We start from the raw sequence: 6,523 nt of genomic DNA, 5'->3' as shown, positions 1-6,523 counted from the left end.
AGGATTTTACAAGAACTTTTACTCAGTTCCACTGGTAATTCCTGACAGGCAGGGAGGGAGATGGGGAGAGAAGACAGCACAAGCCCTACCCCGAAAAAAGCCCTGCAAATAAGACCTGCATTGCAACAGAAACAAGATATACCTGTGCTCAAATTGTGTAGTGTTAACATGTGGTCACACCCCTTTAGCACCTGATAGTTTAAAAGTACGTACACGTTATTGGGCACAGGTATATATTGTTTCTGTTGCAATGCAGGTCAGTGACCAGACCTGAACCTAATAGCTCTCCCCCACCTTGTGTCTGTATGCCTCATGTTGGCATTGTGTCCATCGTAGCATTTGCAGTAGCAGAGAGTGTAGGTCGAGAACCGGCATTTTGGCTTGCAGTTGTCAGCAGGCTCCATTGGGAGCTCTTAACCGTGGATCTTACAGTTGCTATCGAGGAGAGGTGCGATGAGTGGAGACATGCCTTGTTAACCTGCTATCATGTGAGTGCATCTATGGTGGTTTGAACATAAATATTTTATCAATAAACTGCATCACACTAGGGCAGTCATTCGCTTTTTTCCTTTGTATTGTTAAAATAAACTTATCTTTTTTTCAGGTATCTTTAGCTGGGTCTGATGACATTTTTGTTCTTCTTCGTGCTCTTCTTCCTCCAGAGATGGTGCGATCCTAAATCTTGCAGAGATTAATTATTGGAGTTAATGATATGGCAACACTCTCTGCAGCATTCTTGATGGGCCTTGATGCCTTGGGGTTGCAGTAAATGGGTTGAATGACACCGAACTGAAAATTAATCAGAAGACAAGTATCGCTGGATGGGTGACTGGGGAGTCTGCGATGGTCTGCACCGAAAGCCAAGGTGAGTATAGCAGCTGGAGCTGCTTTTTTAATTCTTAGCAGATAAAGTATAAAGGACTGAAAATTTTTAATCATTGCTCAGCCTAGAGTTGGTTTTTGAAAACAATAATAAACCCCGTGCCTAATTGTGATAAGTGGAAAATGAAAAAAAATAGATAGCAGTTAACCCCAAACTAAATGATAAATCACTAGTGCACATAGAGAGAAAGATTGTTGGGGAGCGCTAATGATAAAATGACATAATACTACTAAAAAAAATTGAAAATTAATTAAATTACAATATATGGTAAAAAATATATAAATATAAAAAAGTGGTAAACCACTGCACACCAGCCTGCCTAATATAAACTACAAAATGAAACCAAAACACCAATAACTGGTAAATGGGTAATGTGCCTAAATAGTCCAATGGTAATGATAACCAAAAAAGTGCAAAGCAATGTGCTTAAATTCACAAATTCCAAAAAACATGATGGTCATATGTGTCCCATAGTGTACCATATAGCATATCATATAAAACACACATAAAACGTGTATCCATATAAGTCCATAGGTGAGTAAATCTTGTGCCTGGATCTTGTATTCAAACAAACAGTGGAACACCTTCACCGCCTAGGGATGTCACCCAAAAGTGCTCAAGAAATGGGTATCAGCTTACCAGATGTAGTTGACCTAATTAATGAAAAAAAGGTCAAATAGGCTTTAGCAAGATATTACTTGCTGCAATGGAGAAATCTGTAGACTTGAATGCTGCCCTCACACCATAAGGACCTCGCGAATGGGATATTAAACAATGAAGGAAGGAACCAAAATAGTGTAATCCGGTTTTATTTAAAAAAGATTAAAACCAACAAAGCCAAATGGCTGCTTACATTGATGGTGCCATCGCCCGGCACTGTGGCTGGAAAGTGTAGCCTGTCCCACAATGGATACTGGCAACAACAGCGTGCGTTCCACCTACGACGGTTGAGCAACCAGGGGGAATCGCGTGACCAAGTACCGCCTCGACAAACGTTTCGTTAAACACGTCTTTAGGAAGCGTACTTGGTCACTATGGAGATGGCTTTTAAATACTGCTAATCGATTAACATACAGGGAGGGAGGAGATTTGATGCTTGACAGCTTCATCGCCGCTCACAGGCACACTTACAGACTGTCCCTTAAACAAATACAAATCTTACAAAGATGTCACAAATACAATAAAGCATTAATAAACATGGATATATATTGAATCCTATACAATTAAAAATGCATCTTCCCATACATGATAATGCTAAAAATGTTTGTAGTGATAGTGTGAAAGTAATGGATTAACCCATACCGTTCATAATAGATTTAGAAAGCAGTATAAAAATGAGAAAAAAAATATAAAAAAATAAATAAAAAATGAAAAATATTGCAGATATAAATATATAGATACTATAGAAGAATCAAAGGGAATATAGATTGATAGTATTTGGGTAAAAAAAATAATCAATTGGTAGAAAAACAACTTCCCAAAAACTAGTTGTTTTTCTATCAATTGATTAATTTTTTACCCAAATACTATCAGTCTGTATTCCCTTTGATTCTTCTATAGTATCTATATATTTATATGTGCAGTATTTTTCATTTTTTATTTATTTTTTTATATTTTTTTCTCATTTTTATACTGCTTTCTAAAGCTATTACGAACGGTATGCTAAAGCCTATTTGACCTTTTTTTCATTAGTTAGGTCAACTACATCTGGTAAGCTGATACCCATTTCTTGAGCACTTTTGGGTGCCATCTCAATGTTCCACTGTTTGTTTGAATACAAGATCCAGGCACAAGATTTACTCACCTATGGACTTATATGGATACACGTTTTATATGTGTTTTATATGATATGCTACAGTCATATGCAAAAGTTTAGGAACCCCTGACAATTTCCATGATTGTCATTTATAAATATTTGGGTGTTTGGATCAGCAATTTCATTTTGATCTATCAAATAACTGAAGGACACAGTAATATTTCAGTAGTGAAATGAGGTTTATTGGATTAACAGAAAATGCGCAATATGCATCAAAACGAAATTAGACATGTGCAAAAAATGTGGGCACCCTTGTCATTTTGTTGATTTGAATACCTGTAACTATTTAACACTGATTAATTGGAACACACAATTGGTTTGGTGAGCTCATTAAGCCTTAAACTTCATAGACAGGTGCATCCAATCATGAGAAAAAGTATTTAAGGTGGCCAATTGCAAGTTGTTGTTCTCTTTGACTCTTCTCTGAAGAGTGAAAATATGGGGGCCTCAAAACAACTCTCAAATGACCTGAAAACAAAGATTGTTCTACATTATGGTTTAGGGGAAGGCAACAAAAAGTTATCACAGAGATATCTGCTGTCAGTGTCCACTGTAAGGAACATAGTGAGGAAATGGAAGACCACAGGCACAGTTCTTGTTAAGGCCAGAATTGGCAGGCCACATAAAATATTGGAGAGGCAAAGGAGAAGGATGGTGAGAACGATCAAAAACAGCCCACGGACCATCTCCAAAGACCTACAACATCAACTTGCTGCAGATGGTGTCACTGTGCATCCTTCAACAATTCAGCGCACTTTGCACAGGGAGAAGCTGTATGGGAGAGTGATGCGAAAGAAGCCTTTTCTGCACACATGCCACAAACGGAGTCGCTTGAGGTATGCAAACGCACATTTGGACAAGCCAGCTTCATTTTGGAATAAGGTGCTGTGGACTGATGAAACAAAGATTGAGTTATTTGATCATAACAAGGGGCGTTATGCATGGCGGTAAAAGAACACAGCATTCCAAGAAAAACACTTGCTACCCACAGTAAAATTTGGTGGAGGTTCCATCAAGCTGTGGGGCTGTGTGGCCAGTGCCGGTACTGGGAATCTGGTTAAAGTTGAGGGTTGCATGGATTCCACTCAATATCAGCAGATTCTTGAGAATAATGTTGAGGAATCAGTCACAAAGTTGAAATTACTCCGGGGCTGGATATTTCAACAAGACAACGACCCAAAACACTGCTCAAAATCTACTCAGGCATTTATGCAGAGGAACAAGTACAACGTTCTGGAATGACCATCCCAGTCCCCAGACCTGAATATCATTGAACATCTGTGGGGTGATTTGAAGCGGGCTGTCCATGCTCCGCAACCATCAAACCTAACTGAATTGGAGATGTTTTTAAGGAGGAATGGTCCGAAATACATTCATCCAGAATTCAGACACTCATTACAGGCTATAGGAAGTGTCTAGAGGCTGTTATTTCCGCTAAAGGAGGAGCAACGACCCAAAACACTGCTCAAAATCTACTCAGGCATTTATGCAGAGGAACAAGTACAACATTCTGGAATGACCATCCCAGTCCCCAGACCTGAATATCATTAAACATCTGTGGGGTGATTTGAAGCGGGCTGTCCATGCTCGGCAACCATCAAACCTAACTGAAGTGGAGATGTTTTTTAAGGAGGAATGGTCCAAAATACATTCATCCAGAATTCAGACACTCATTACAGGCTATAGGAAGTGTCTAGAGGCTGCTATTTCCGCTAAAGGAGGCTCTACTAAATATTGATGTGATTTTTCCGTTGGGGTGCCCAAATTTATGCACCTGTCTAATTTCGTTTTGATGCATATTGCGCATTTTCTGTTAATCCAATAAACCTCATTTCACTACTGAAATATTACTGTGTCCTTCAGTTATTTGATAGATCAAAATGAAATTGCTGATCCAAACACCCAAATATTTATAAATGATAATCATGGAAATTGTCAGGGGTTCCTAAATGTTTGCATACGACTGTATGTGGTACACTATGGGACACTATGGGACACATATGACCATCTTGGTTTTTGGAATTTGTGAATTTAAGCACATTGTTTTGCACTCGTTTTATCATTACCATTGGACTATTTAGGCACATTACCCATTTACCAGTTATTGGTGTTTTGGTTTCATTTTGTAGTTTATATTAGGCAGGCTGGTGTGCAGTGGTTTACCACTTTTTTATATCTATATATTTTTTACCATATATTGTAATTCATTAATTTTCATTATTTTTTAGTAGTATTATGTCACTTTATCATTAGCGCTCCCCACCAATCTTTCTCTCTAGAGTTGGTTTTTAACTGTTCATTTCCATGACAATGTGTAATTATTTATGTACACGGGGACATCCATGTTTGCTTGTTACTTATGCAATCTCTTCTTTCCACTTTCCAATCCTACACAAATGTTTGCACTTTACTGTTATTTCTGACTATGCACGTTTGTGAGATGACCAACCTATTAAAAACAACGCACGTTTGTAGCAGCTATCCAACCTCAATGATATAGGTTTTACTGGTTTGTGTCCTGTTCTGAAAAATTAGTAAGGCAAAAGCACTATTTCATCTATAGCAACTGCCCTCACCTTATGCCAGCTAACATGGTGCTTGTACATGTCAGTGTCATATTTGCAGAACTGGGATGCTCCTCAGCAACCCACAGCTTCAAGATGGTAAAGTTCAAGGTGAATGCTTTGAGCAGGAGTGACCAGGACATTTTCCTTCCCCACCAGCGGGTGTGGGCTGATATTTCTGCGAGGAAAGCTATAAAACGCTAACACAAACACTGGATAGCCTCTGAGGGATTTTTCGGGGAATCTTTGTACTCCAATTTGGCAGCCTGGATCTCTATACTATATTGGAAATTTTATATATATTACGTGTAAGTACCCCAATTTTTCACTTTTCTGCGATATACATGTAGCACTATTTTTCTCTCTCTCTGCGGCTACTGAGGTATGATGGCGCCACCTGTATAGTATTTAGGAGCAGAGTCTTCATAATCTGTGTGATCAGGACAGGATCTTTAACAAGCACAGTGCCTCCACTCAGTTGGGGCTTGTGAATAGCAAGTGAAATCCCAATTGAGAAATATATCTTCACATAGACAGTAATCCACACAGCATTGTATTTGAAAGTACATGTATTGAAGAAATAACATTCAGTGAACCATCCAATATAGAGTATTTTCCAAACAGGAACATGAAATCATTAACAGTCTCTATGTGAGTGAGGTGAAGTTGCAGCACTTACAGTCTATCTCCCTTTAGCAGGAATCTACTGTTCTCCTCTCCACATGTCTCTCTCTCTACCCACTTACCCACAAAACCCCTTGCCATCCTCTGCTCTTCTTGATGACCTCATCCTTGGTGAGAGAGAGAGCATAGCGACCATTTGGAAACATCACTACATACAGTATCTCACAAAAGTGAGTACACCCCTCACATTTTTGTAAATATTTTATTATATCTTTTCATGTGACAACACTGAAAAAATGACACTTTGCTACAATGTAAAGTAGTGAGTGTACAGCTTGTATAACAGTGTAAATTTACTGTCCCCTCAAAATAACTCAACAAACAGCCATTAATGTCTACACTGCTGGCAACAAAAGTGAGTACACCCCTAAGTGAAAATGTCCAAATTGGGCCCAATTAGCCATTTTCCCTCCCTAGTGTCATGTGACTCGTTAGTGTTACAAGGTCTCAGGTGTGAATGGGGAGCAGGTGTGTTAAATTTGGTGTTATCGCTCTCACTCTCTCATACTGGTCACTGGAACATGGCACCCCATAGCACAAAACTCTCTCTGAGGATCTGAAAAAAAGAATTGTTGC

This window comes from Aquarana catesbeiana, linkage group LG02 (assembly GCF_042186555.1).
Source record: "Aquarana catesbeiana isolate 2022-GZ linkage group LG02, ASM4218655v1, whole genome shotgun sequence".
Lineage (NCBI taxonomy): Eukaryota > Metazoa > Chordata > Amphibia > Anura > Ranidae > Aquarana > Aquarana catesbeiana.
This window is presented reverse-complemented; position numbering follows the sequence as displayed.